This window comes from Melozone crissalis, unplaced genomic scaffold (assembly GCF_028551555.1).
Source record: "Melozone crissalis strain CALT ecotype California unplaced genomic scaffold, PUWL_Pcris_2 ptg000043l_1, whole genome shotgun sequence".
NCBI classification, from domain to species: domain Eukaryota; kingdom Metazoa; phylum Chordata; class Aves; order Passeriformes; family Passerellidae; genus Melozone; species Melozone crissalis.
The window spans coordinates 607,108-620,959 of record NW_026535821.1 but is presented as its reverse complement, the minus strand read 5'-3'; positions in this window follow the sequence as shown (position 1 = coordinate 620,959).

The window sequence follows — 13,852 nt, the reverse complement described above, 5'->3', positions numbered from 1 at the left end:
AATTCAGATTCCTCCAGGACACTTTGCTTTGGTAACTGCTCCCTTGGAGCTTGGCCTTGCAAAGTGTTCCTGTCATGGCAGGAGGAAATGATGCAGAATATCAAGGAGAAATTACAGTAATTCTGTAAACAATAGTGCCAGGATTGGATTAGTCAACCCTGTGACAGGGTAGTACAATTATTGATACTGCATTTTTAGGAATGATTGTGAAAAAAGGAGATCCACCTCCAATCACCACTGTTTGTGCAAATAAAGGGTTTGGGTGCAGCAGTCCTAATAATGGAGCCAGAGTGTGGGTCCCGAGGCCAAAAGGCCCTCCCAAGGCAGCTGAAGGAGCAACTCCTGGGAAAGACAACTCTGAGTCCTGAAACCTGGGCAGGAACAATGGGAATGTGTCCCTGCATCCAAGGATTCTGTGTGAGAACAAGGAGATCTGACAGGATATGGTTTTACACATCCTGCCAGACCAGATCTCCCTGTATGCCCCAAGGGCCCCTTTGGAAAATGCTCTGATCCACAGGGCTCCATGTGAAGGCTGCTGTGACGCTGAGGGACTTGCACAGGAATTCCATCCAGGAGCCTGGGTGCCCCTCAGGGACTGGGACCCGGCCCCTTCCAGCCAGAGGGGAAAGGGCCCCCCCCAAGCCTTGTTAGCCACAGACAGCATGGTAAAGCTGAACAGCAAAGGGCCTCGGGGCATTATTCTGGAATTAAAAAGGTGCCAGCTCCATGCAAAACAGAATTCTTGTTCCTAATTGGAATGAGATTGGGAAAAAAGAATGAAGAACGGTGTCACTAAAGTACTGCTGATGTCTGTAAGGTGTACCTTGATAGTCAGCCAGAATCTTTGTCTGCCACAAACACCTCTGGTGTTTCACCAAGGGATTGGTCATCAAAATGTAATGATGGGTTATGATGGATTGCTGAGCTTCTTTTGTAATTCATTGCTAATGATGATGTGCTTTGCTGAGCTTATCCTTTTGTAAATCTTTGCAGCTGTGCATGATATAAATGACACAATTCCTTCAGTTGGTGTCTGTGTCTTTGGTAGTGACCCTGCCCACTGGAGAAACAGGGCCCCCTGTTGCCTAAGTGTTCCCTGGGAAGGCAAAAGCCCTCCCTCCAAAATTCCCCCCTTCCTCCCTGTTCCCCCCTTCATACCCTGAGCATGATGTGGTCTGGTCTGGGCTATGCCCAGGTTAGTTGGGGTCCCCTGTCCTGGCTGTATCCCCTGCCCAGCTCCTCCACAGCCCCAGCCCCTCCCCAGCGTGGCTGGACGAGGGGCAGGACAGGCCTTGGCTGTGCTGCAGCTCAGCAAGAACAAAACCATCTCTGCGTGCTCAGCCCTGTGCTCAGCACCCGGCCCAGCAGTGTCTCAGTGCCAGGGGCTGTGCCCTCAGTCCCTGCCAGGGGTTTCCATGGCAACTGCCAGGCCAGGTTACCCAGGTGTCCCCCCAGTGCCGGTTGCCATGGAAACAGTGCCCAGCCCTGCCCCTTTCTGTCTGGCTGACCTGGCCTTTGGCCCTGGCAGTGCCGTTGGCTGCTGGTTCCTGGTGCCTGAGCGGCCAGTGCGGCACAGGACAGGTGGCCATGGCACAGCCCCCAGCAAGGGATCCCCTCTGGCTCTGGGCACTGACACCAGCCCTGAGCAAGGGCCCAGGGCAGCTTTCCATGGCCACCAACCATCACAACAGCTCCGGCATTGGTTGCCATGGCACCAAACCAAGGAACGGGTCCCCGTGGCCATTGCCATGGCACCTGGTGGCACCAACGAGTGTCACTGCAATTGTACCTGGAACAGCCCTGGCACCGCTTTGTCCCAGGGTTGCCATGGCCACTGAGGACAGCAACAGCTCTGCAGGCAAGTGGCCATGGAACCTGGCTGCAGAAATGGCTCCTTGGGCTGGTTTCCAAGGAAACCTGAACTGATGGGGGTTGCCATGGCACCCAAACCCAGCAGTGGGGTCATTGCAGTGTCCATGGCAACAGTCCCTTGCAATGGCACCACTGCATGTTGGGATGATGATCCACCCTCACAGCTGGCCCAGGGCGGGTCTGGAGCGCTCCTGGTGGCAGCTTGGGCTTGGCACACACTTGAGGAGGATGTCTGTTTGCAATGGGGAAACTCAGGAGTTTTAGATTGCTTCAAAATCAAAGAAGGAAAATCCCTCTTTGGCTGTGTGCAGCCAGCTCTTCAAGCAAAGCAGGTTCCAGGTGAGTGAGGAGAGACACAATGGGCTTGGGGAATGTGGAGCAAGGTTGTCTACACTGGCTCAGAGCTCAAGGCACAGCTTCTCTGAGCAGGCCAGGGCTCCTTAGGAGAGCCCTTGGATCAATATCAGTCACTGAATGCTGCAATCACCTCTTGTGTAATAGGAACAGCAATAAAAGACACCCTTTAAAATAGGACTACATATTTCCTGGAAGCTCTTTGAACTATTTCTCCATAACTGTCAAAGGAAACCGTCCTAATGAACTGCACTGGAGCAGAGGGAAATCAAGGCAGAGCCAGGGTTTGTCAGGACTTGCTTGATCCTCATGAGCCTCACTGTGCATTTGGAGCTGAGCCCTTGAACATCAGGGCCTGGCAGGAGATTGCACAAACCTTGCCAGGAGTCAAAGGCAGAGGAAACACCCCAAGTTTCTCCAGGCATTCATGGCTCCCACTGAGGTCCCTCTCCAACACAGGCTCCTCATGCACTCCTTGCAGGAGAGAATTGGTGACCAGGATGGCACAAAAACCTCTCAGACACTCAGTGTGGAAAGGAAAATCCAAAGCACCTTCAGCACCTTGAGTGTCTCAAAGCATTAATGAGCCCCACTGAGTGTCAGTACAAAGCTCTCCAGGGACTAATTAACGCAGATAATTGGGGCCATGATTGGACAAATATCTCCCAGAGTCTATCCAAAGGGAAACACCAAGTACCTTAAAAGAACTGAAGTACCTTGAAGCATTAATGAGCCCCACTGAGTGGTGTTACTGACAAAGCCTCTCTAAGAACTAACTACAACACATAATTGGAGGCCATGACTGCACAAAGCTCTCAGAGACTCCAAAGCAAAAGCAAAACTCCAAGTCCTTTGAAAAACCTGCAGTCCCTGCAGGGAGCATTCAGGAGCCCCCAGGGCCATTGCTGAGCAAGGCTCCCCAGGGACTCCTTCCAGCAGATCCTTGAGGCCACTGGGATGTGGGCTAGGGGGAGATGCTGCGGACAGGACAAGGGGGTGACAGTGCCCAGCCTGGCTGGTGCTGTGCCAGGAGGCCCCAGTGCCTCAGGACAAGGTGTCTCCTCCCAGCCCTTGGTGACACAGACCCTCCTGCTGTGCCCCAGGGCACCAAGACTTGGCTTCTCTTTGTCCGCAGCTGCCATCAGTGCCTGCAGTTCTCTGCTCTGCCTGGGGCCATGGGACACTTTCCCTGTCGTGTCCCTTACAGGGATCTCTTCAAAGTACAAGAAACTTCAGTGTTTCCATAGAACTGAGTTCTTGAGGGTTCTTGAAGGTTCTGTGACATCCCAGAGCTGGCTGTGACATCACAGAGTAGGGTCTGAGGCCATAGAACACAGTCTGCCATCATAGATGGTGGTGGCTCTGTGGCATCAGAGAGTTGGTTGTGACATCACCTGGTGGCTGTGGAACATCATAGAGCAGGCTGTGACATCACAGAACAGATTGTGACATCAGAGGGTGACTTTGTGACATCAGTCTTCTGTGATGTCACAGCACTGCTGTATGACATCACAAGGTGACATCGAGTTGGCTCTGTGACATCAAAGGGGCAGTGTCACATCACAGAGAAGGCTGTGTGACATAACAGGGGCTCTGTGACATCACAGGGCAGTGTGACATCACGGGGGCTGTGTGACATCACGGGAGCTGTGTGAGGCCACTGGGAAGGTCACTCTGCCCCGGCCCCCCTCACAGCTCCCCCCAGAGCAGTCCAACCCTGCTCGTGCACAGCGGGGTCCCCTGTCCCCCCGGGTCCCCCTGCCCCCGGCCCCACAGCCTCCCCCAGAGGATGTTCCACGACATCGACCCCAGAGCCTGACACAAGGACGGGGGGCCGGGGCCCTGGGGGTGGCACAGGGGGACAGGGACCTCCCAGCAGGGTCCCTGTGTCCCCCAGAGCCAGAGCCTGGGCCAGGGCTCCTTCACCCTGTTACGAACGAGGGCTTGAGAGCGCTGAAAAAATCCCCAGCAAGGGAGCAGCAAAAACCAGATTGAATATTAACCAACAGCAGCACAAAGTTCCTTGGCAAGAGTCGCTCTGCTCCTGACTGGACTCTTCAGGCACACCAGGGAAACAAAGCAACAACAAAACCAAACAGAACCCAGGCAATCAAACCAGAAATTAACTGAGAACTGTCCCTCTGTGTGTGTGTGTGTGACACAAGGACAGCAAGGGCAAGGATAAAAGGAACACGGCCTGAAAGCTTAACAGAGCTCAAACTTAACCGGACATTACTTATACATTAACCTTAACTGATAGTTTCAACCTCACAATTTAGCAAAAGAGCAGAGCGTAACAGCATGTAACCTAACTTAAACCTATGACTTCGCAATTTAACAGAGGTATAACATTTAACAATATTGAACTTAACATAAAACTTATATTAAAGGTAACCACTTAGCAAAAGAAAAACTCTCAGCAGCATTTAATTTAACTTAGGCCTCGTGATTTAACCTTCCCTACAGGCCTGACTGACTCAGCTATCCAAGGCACAACAACCCCTCAGAGAGCAGCATTTCTGCCACATTTCCCCAGCACAGGCACTCATGTGTGCACACAGACACCAAGAGTCAGTGCAAGGCACCTGTGAGAAATTCCCCTGAGGGCAGGAAATGCTCACTGTGGATCCTTTGGCATCTCCCCAGTGGGCAAAGGGTTGAGCCTGGAGGAGTTGGGGGATCAGCCCAGGCTCTGTCGTTGTTCAGGATCCCCAAGTGCAGCAAACGGGAGAGTTCCCGGCTCGGAGACGCCTCACTCAGCGGGAGTCGCTGGCCCAGGAGAGCTCCAGGGGCTCCTTTTGGAGCACTGTTTGTAGGGCCCCAAGAGAGAGGCTTCAGTCCCAGCAATGGTTCATCCTGGCCGCACTTGGCATCAACAGCTTTCTTTGGCAGTGTGAGAACAGGGATGTTTTGCCACGGAGGGAACAAAAACAGTTCCCAGGGCTGCTCCTACAGAAACCAGGAGCTGGTTGGGCAGCAGCAGTGGCTGGAGCAGTGTTTGTGATGAGCTGCAGAGGAGCTGAGCCCAGGGGCTGTTGGCCAAGGCTGAGGCCCAAGGAGCATTTCTCAGCTGGCAGGGTGGCCTGAGAAGGGGAGGGGGGAATGCAGCAGCACAGGGCCATGGAACCAAGGGAGCATTGTGACCCTGTGGAGCCTTGTGAGACCAAGGGACCATTGTGACACTGTGGGGCCCTGTGAGACCAAGGGACCATTGTGACACTGTGAGGCCCTGTGAGACCAAGGGACCATTTTGGCAATGTGAGGCCTCATGGTGTCATGGAGACCACTTTGACATTGCTGGGCCTCATGGAACCAAGGGGACTGTACTGACGCTGTGTGACTCCATGGAATGTAGGGATCATCATGACATTGAGAGGCCGCATCGGACCAAGGGTCCATTGTGACACCACCGGGCCTCATGGAACCATGGAGACCATTATGACACTTTGTGGTGTCATGGAACCAGGCAGCCATTGTGACACTGTGGGACTCCATGGAACCAAAGGTTCACTGTGACATTGCAAGGCCCCGTGGAACCATGAAAAGACAATTAAGACACTTTACAGCCTCATGGAACCAAAGGGCTATTGTGACACTGAGGGGCCCATGGAATCACAGAGACCATTGTGACACTCAGGGGACTCATGGAGACCATTGTGACACTATGAGGCCCAATGGAATAAGCAAAGCATCGTGAGACTGTGAAGCCTCATGGAACCAGTGAGACCATTGTGACCCTGGGAGAAGCATTGTGATATTGTGGGGCTGCGTGAAACCAAGAGGCCTTTGTGACACTGCAGGGCTGCATGGAACCAAAGGTCCATTGTGACACTGCATGGTCTCATGTCATCAGTGGTCCATTGTGACACTGGGCAACCAAAGGAGACCATTGTGACACTGCAGGGCTGCATGGAACCAAAGCTCCAGGGCGACACAGAGTGGCCTCCTGTCATCAATGGTCCATTGTGACACTGTGGAGCCAGAGGAGACCATTGTGAAACAGCAAAGCCCCAGGGTCCAAAGGTCCATTGTGACATTCCAGACCTCATGGAACAGAGGAGTCACATGACATTGTGGAGCCTGGGGAACCACGGAGACCATTGTGACACTGCAAGGGCTCATGGAATCCTTGGGACCATTGTGACACTGCAAGGGCTCATGGAATCCTTGGGACCATTGTGACATTGTGGGGCCTTATGACACCTGGGGGCCACTGTGACATTTTGGGACCCCATTGAACCTGGGGGCCAGTGACACTGCAGGTCTTCTTGCAATCAAGGGGCCATTGTGACACTGCTGGAACCCATGGAATCAAGTCACCATTATGACGCTGTGGGGCCCCATGGATCCAAGGAACCATTGTGACAATATGGAGCCCCATAAAACCAAGCGAAAACAGAAGAAGTCTGGCTGCTTTGGCTTCCCATGGACTGCCTGACTGGTCCAAGTGACCTTTGCATGTTGAGGGTCACTTCTCATCTGCTGCTGAAACACTGGGGCTCTGTGTTTTCCTTCCCAATGGAAAAGAACTTTCCTTCTGCTCCAGGCACCCATGGCCAGAATTGGGATTTCACCTCCAAAGTTCCTTATATCCAGAGATTGTTCCCATAGGCATATTGCCAGGATAAGTCTGGCTGGCAGTAGTTTCACAAGGGTCAGCTCTCATCCGTCCCCAAAACATTGGGAAAGGCTCCATGCTCTCCTTCCCATGGGAAAGAACTGTCCTGCTTCTCCAGGTGCCCATGGTCGAGACTGGGTTTCCACCTGCAAATTCCCTAAATCCAAACTCTGCAATTACTGACAAGTCTAGCTCGCCTTGGCCTACTGCGGCTCTCACTTGCCTTCCAAATCTTGGGGCTCTGTGCTTTCCTTCCTATGGAAAGAACTATCCTTCTCAGCCAGGTGCCCATGGGCACAATTGGGATTTCACCTCCAGCATTGCCTGTTGTGATAGACTGGAGGAGATTGTTGGCTCTAAACATTTTGTATGTGGGGGAGGAAGGGGCAGGTCCAGCCTTGCGCTGCCCTGTAAGCCCAGCCCTGCCCTGCCCTGCGATCCCAATCCCCCCAGGGACCTCCAGTGGGTTTTCGGTTTCTACCTGACCTGCGGCACACTGAATCCCCAGCACTGCCATCCCACCCTGGGCACTGGGGCCCTCTTGGCTCTACTCAGTGCTGCTGCTGTACTCAGGGCACCCTAAACCCCGCTAGGGACCTGTGTCCCCGCACTCCAGGGATTGTGTGCGACTCACACTGCCCCGATCCTCCACGCACCCGATTCTGTTCGGGGTTTGCGTGCCAACTCACCAATTCATCTGCCACCTTTACTCGAGTTTGGTGCACAGGGAAAACACCAGCCAGATATCTGCAAGAGGTCAGGAATTACACAAATTTTTACAGGCAAAGTACAAAAAACCAAGAAACTTTGGAAGAGGATTTCATGCAACATCCAATTACAAAGAAAACACTTATCATAGCAATAACTTCATTAACTTAGTTCATTTGACGTAGAAATCAATGAACACGTAAGCTGTTGAGGTACCCAAAAATGTTCCATATAAAGAGCATTAGAAGGAGAAGAAAGAGAGAGAGACAGACAGAAGCTTTATAGAAAGACACACATATGACTAACAGCTCCTAGGGTTCCAGCGTGTGTGAGACACAAACCCCAGGAGAAGGCAGAGTCCATACCAGGGGCTGACCTTGCACTCCATGTTTTTAAGCCTCCAGGCCTTTGTGGGCCTCCCCCCAGGTGGGATTTCTGATCACACAGGCAATCAGGGCTGGGTTAGCACTGTACCCACTGTGTGACTGATTGACAGCTCATCCCAGGGTGTCTCAGGACATTGATCTCATCTATCCTCTGATAGTGACTATGGTGACACTGGGGAACCTCATGGAACCATGGGTCAGTTGTGACCAGGTGTGTCCAAGGACACCATGGTGACATCAGGGTATCTCATGGGAACAAGTGGCCATTGTGATGCTGTGGATCCCCATGGAACCAAGGGAACATGGAACAGGCTGATGCCTTCAGTTTTAGCTGTCATATTTCCAGATTCTCTACTGCATTAGTCTGTAACTCTGGACTTCATACACAGTGTTAGCAAGTTCTCTTCACAGTGTAGTCAGACAAAACAATCCTTTTCCAGCCCCAGAACCGGACACTGTTGCAGCTTCAGGCACAAAAAGTGCAAACAACAGCAAATTGAGGAGAGCAAACCGGGAGGATGGGACTGCATAATCTGAGGCTGTAACTGGACAACTAACCCCAATTTTTAAATGGACCAAACCTTATAAAAGTGTGAAAACTCCTGACCAGTCATCCATTTTGAGTGTAGCCTCAACTGGGCTCTTGTCCTGCTCAAGGTGAATCCTTTGAAGGCCTTTTAATAAATCCCAGCAAGAGGAAGAAGCCATGAGAAAGCTGACAACTCTTTGTGAGAACCGAGTTGTGGAGCAGTGAAAAACAACTTGTTTTTCCTGAGAAAGAGCTCTAGGACTGTGGAAAACAACCTACTTTCCCTGAAAAAGAGCTGTAAGTCTGTGATAAACACCAGCCACCCGTATAAACTGTATTTTCCCTCTTAGACAGAAAAATGAAAACTATCTCTCACAAACAACTTTTCCTGCACATACACACCATGGGTTTGAGTGACCGGTCAATACTGGGTAACAACTTGTTGCTGACCAACTGGGGATAGAAAGGGGATGTTCTTAAAAAACCCTACAAAAAGGCCTATAGAAAGACTGTATAAAAATAGCACAGGATCGATCCTTTCTTTTTGCACCATAAAACGTGTCCTGCATCCCTCTATATTGGGCGCTGTTGCAGTGCCCTTTTATTTCATACCTTTTTGGATGGTCTGTTCCAGTTCACCCCCTGTATGTTGTCTTTCCCCAAACTGGATTATTCCCAGGTTATATCCCTCCTCTTTTACCCTTCAATCATTATAATCCCCACCTTGTATTCCAGTGCCTTCCCTATCCATCCCTGTAAACTCTGCCCCTGTTCTGGACCCTTCCCTGTCAGTCTCCTGTAAACCCCTCCCCTGCAGGTTCCGCCCCTTGGGAATTCCCCTCATGGATGATGCCCCATTGGCCCATGTGACCTGCCCTCTCCACCCCCTTATCCCATTGGTCCCTGAGATGTATTCCCCTCCTTTTGCTCCTCCCTCCCTGATTCCCTATTGGCTCAGCGATCATGCCCACCCACAGTTCTAGTGCTCTATAAAATCCTGAGCACACTGGTGCTTGAAGCTCTTTGGTGCCTGTTCCCTCTGATGAGTAAAGCTTCCTCAGAATCTCACACCAAAGGCCTCCCTCTCCTCTTTAGTCTGCTCCCTGACGCTGACACCATTCCAGCTGTGGAGCAGGTGGCTCCAAGGTTCAGCTCTCCCTGTTTCAGGGGAAGCTGTTCCCCACTCATGGCACACGGCACCCCTGAGCCAGCTGTGTAGTCCATCGCGGTGTCAGTCCGGGGGTCCTGCTTGGCTGAGTCTGCCCTCAGGCAGGGCTCAGCTCCCCCACAGCATCTCGGTGTCACCTGTGAGCCCCGAGGAGAAAACACCTTTGTGCCCTCTGCTCAGAATTTCACTGCCAGGACAGCAGGAATGCAACCCAAACCTGCCTTCAATCTGCTGGGGTGGGCAACTCCTGCACCAGCGGCTTTCTGGCCATTCTGCTGCTCATGGCCAAGACATTTTCCCTGCCCCTCTGCCAGGGGAATGCCCTGTGCCAGTTCTGCTGTGAGGCTTCCTTGGGGCGATGCTGGCACCAGTGGTTCCTTCAGTATTGGAACTGGAGTCAGCGAACATGACTGGTGAGCTCTCAGGATGGCCGGGGACAACTGATCCACCTGGCCCACCCTAAAATTCACCCAAGTCCTGCTGAAGCCGATGGACCCAGCGGCCAAGAACAACCCAAGAGCCAGGTAGAACCACTCACCCTTTTCCAGGACACTGCGGTGGCTCTACCCCACCGTGGCCAGGCATTACAGGTGACTGTGTAGGGCCCCTCACCCAGGAAACCCCAGAGCCCCACAGTGCCCCATAGACAGGTAGAACCAGCAGCCCCATCCCGCCAGGAAACCAAATTTCAAGACCAATAAATAATGTCAACATACTTTTGACATAGGAAGATTTTTTTTTGGCATTTAAATTCTTTTGAGTAAATCAAGAATTTTGGGGGTGTAATATTCTATTTGCAGGGTTGCCCAACGAAGGCAGGAATGATGCATTTAACTCCATGTTCTCAGAAGGCTAATTTATTACTTTATAATACTATCTTATAATAAAGTATGCTATACTATACTATACTATACTATACTATACTATACTGAAGAACAGAGAAAGGATTCTTAGTGAATGTTCAAAAGATAATAATGAAAACTCGTGACTCTTTCCAGAGTCTCGACACAGCTTGGCCATAATTGGCCAATGAGTCAAAATAACTCACACCAGAATCCAGTCAAACAATCACCTGTGGGTAACCAATCTCCAAACACTTTCTGCACATGAGCACAACACAGGAAAAGCAAATGAGATAAGAATTGTTTTCCTTTTTCTCTGAGGCTTCTCAGCTTCCCAGGAGAAAAATCCTGGGCAAAGGGATTTTTTCAGAGAATGTGAATGCCACAATGTTAGAGATGAGTAATGAGATGGTTGGCTCTCCCAATTAAAGGGTGAACATGATAAGTATGTTAAGAGAAGTTGTACAGATGTATAGTTATGTTACTGCAATGTGTCCCCCCCACCCAGCATTGTTATCCCGGGCTGATATTGGTAGTCCGGGCATTTGGGGAGGGGCAGATTGTTCCTAAGAGGCACGGCCTAGCAACACCTGCCCTCCAATGCAGTTCCACGAAAGCAGTCTACACCAATGGACAGTGACCAAGAGTCAACAGACAGCCTTTGGAAGGAACTAGGGCTGCCTGTTGCAACAGCAAGGATATAAAAGGGAGAGCAGCCATTGTGTGGATGAGCCAGCCACGTGGTTACCAGCCACCAAGTGGGGGAGGCTCCCAGCGCTGTAACTTTTTCCTTATTTAATCCTTTTGTTGTAAGTTTGATTAAGTTTTTAATAGACCTTTCAAAATATTGAGAAGTAAATGGTGATTTCTCACGGGGAGAAAAAGTTGTAAAAGAAAGTTTCTTTGAAATTACTTCTTTTTCTTTTAAACCCAGGTCATTCCTACCATGCTGACAGTGAACCACTGCCTTTCTCACCACTTGGACATCTGTCGGAGAATGACTTAAAGAAAAGGCCATGAGACATACAATTGAGAGAAAAGTATAAGGGAAAAGTAAAGCAGTTTCTAACAGTTCTCAGCCTTCTGATTTGTATAAACAATTAGACTCTCTCAGGCATCACTTTATAAACAATAGAGTTTTCAGACTGTCTTCCCATAACAAGCAGAACACCGTCTCTGGGAAGGCCTGCCATCCTGAGAACAGATGCAGAAGTTTTGGGAACACTGGTTTCTGTTTTGGTTTCTGGTTTCTTTTTTTGGTTTCTGTTTTTAATAAACAATTGTAGGTATTCTAAAACAAAGGGAGTGGTTAGAAGTTTCTCTGTTAGCCTATCATGAAATTGGATTACAGAATATTCATGGTGTTCGTTAGCACTGTTATTTAAGGTGATTGATTGATCAATAAAGTTGGAGTTCGATGCATTACCAGGATGGTCGTTTCTCCCCTTCACTTCAATATATGGTGACCTCCGACCGTGATAGCGAACACCACGGGGAAGCGAACGCCACGCGAAGTGAAGCCAGGTTCGGGTTCCGAAAGATCGAAACTGCAGCCGGAACGGCAAAGAAGCGCAGAAGACTAAGCGGAGGGTAACCCGCCGGCCCGCGCTGCGCTGCGAGCGACTATACAGATAGGCTCGTCCGATACATGCGGCCGCGACCTTGATTTGAAGAGCTGCAACGTGCGCACATAGGTATGGAAAGGCAAGCCGCATATGAACTTTTTATTACCCTTTTGGAAAAAAGGCAAATTAAGGGAATAGATTTACAGAAAGATTTACCGGGTCTTTTAGCTTATGGCCTAGAAAGGGGGATCTTTATAAATCCTTACACAGTTCACGAATTGTTGGAGTGGCGTAGATTTGGTGATTTATTGTGGCAGGCTACGTTAGATGATGATAAAACTGCTAAGAAGTGGGGTAAATTATGGCGGGTCGTTAACACCGAACTGTTGCGGATTCAAGCTGAAAAAAGGGCTGCTCACCAGGCTACTGCCGCTTACGATCGTAACAAAGAATGCGATCAAGATAGGGAATTTGATAAGAACGCGGGAATTCCTCTTGGCCCCGCGACACGGACAGTTTTATTACCTGCTTCACCGCCTCCCTTGGAAAGCCAGGCTATGAGTCACACTATGAGCCAGGCGCAGACCGCCTCACTACCCGCCGCGCAGTCCCCCTTAACGGCCCAGGCTACAAGCCCGGCTACGAGCCAGCCTACAAGCCAGGCTACGCAGACTGCTTTAGTACCCGCTTCGCAGCCCCCCCTAACGAGCCAAGCTCCGCGGGGTGCCTTGTCTGCTTTGCCGCAGGGTACACAGAGCACTTTTGACTCTCCCATACCTGCTGCGTCTCAGCAGCTGGGGCCAAAAACGCGTACTCCGTTCCCGACAAGCAATCAGCCGGTCCCTGGGTCGGAAAGCGGCTTGGCGGCGGCGATTGCGAGGGAAAGACGGGACACGTGGGCTGCCCTGGCCAAAGATGCAATTGACAAGGGAGATCAAGAGCTGATAAGTTCGGCTCGAGAACTGGCTTGTCCGGTTGTCTTTAACCCCCAGCCTGAAGGAGGTTTTCAAGCCACAATTAGCGCTCTTGACTGGAAGCTGTTATCTCAATTGCGAGCTACTGTTAGTCAGTTTGGCTTTAAAAGTGAACCAGCTAAGCAAATGCTCGATTATATTTTTGACACCAGTATCCTTCTTGTTAATGATTGTCGTGGGATAGTTAAATTAATTTTTACTCAACATCAACAATTGCTGTTTAACGCCAACTGGCAAGCTTTAATTAATGAATGTGTGGCAGTTCAAAGACAGCCGGGGGATCCCTTGCATGGTATCACTATTAATGAGCTTATGGGGCTGGGGCCTTTTCTACGTACTGATGCACAAGCTTTAATAGGTCTGGAAAAGTGCCAGGAGGCAATGCGGTTAGTCAGACTCGCGATAGATAAGGTAAAGGAACCAGGAGGGATACCAGTGTATATGGGAATTAAGCAAGGCAAAGATGAGACATTTGGCGCTTTTGTTGATAGAGCTGCGGCTGCAATTGAGAGAGCCGGAGTAGCAGAATTTATGCGCGAGGCTCTCCTTAAACAGTGTTGTATTCAAAATTGTAACTCTGCTACTAGAAACATACTTAACACTCTAGGTGCAAATTGGACTATCGAGGAAGCATTAGAGAGGATGGCTCTTATTCCTACCGGGCAGCAGGCTTTTGTGGTAGATGCACTCAAACAGATAGGAATAGGTTTGCAAGAACAGGCAAAGTCCTCTCAGAGTCAGGTGTTAGCCACTTTTGCACCTCTTCAAGCGTCCGCTGCGTTTGCAACATCTAATAAAGAGGGCCGCACGAAATGCTGCCGATGGGAAGGCAC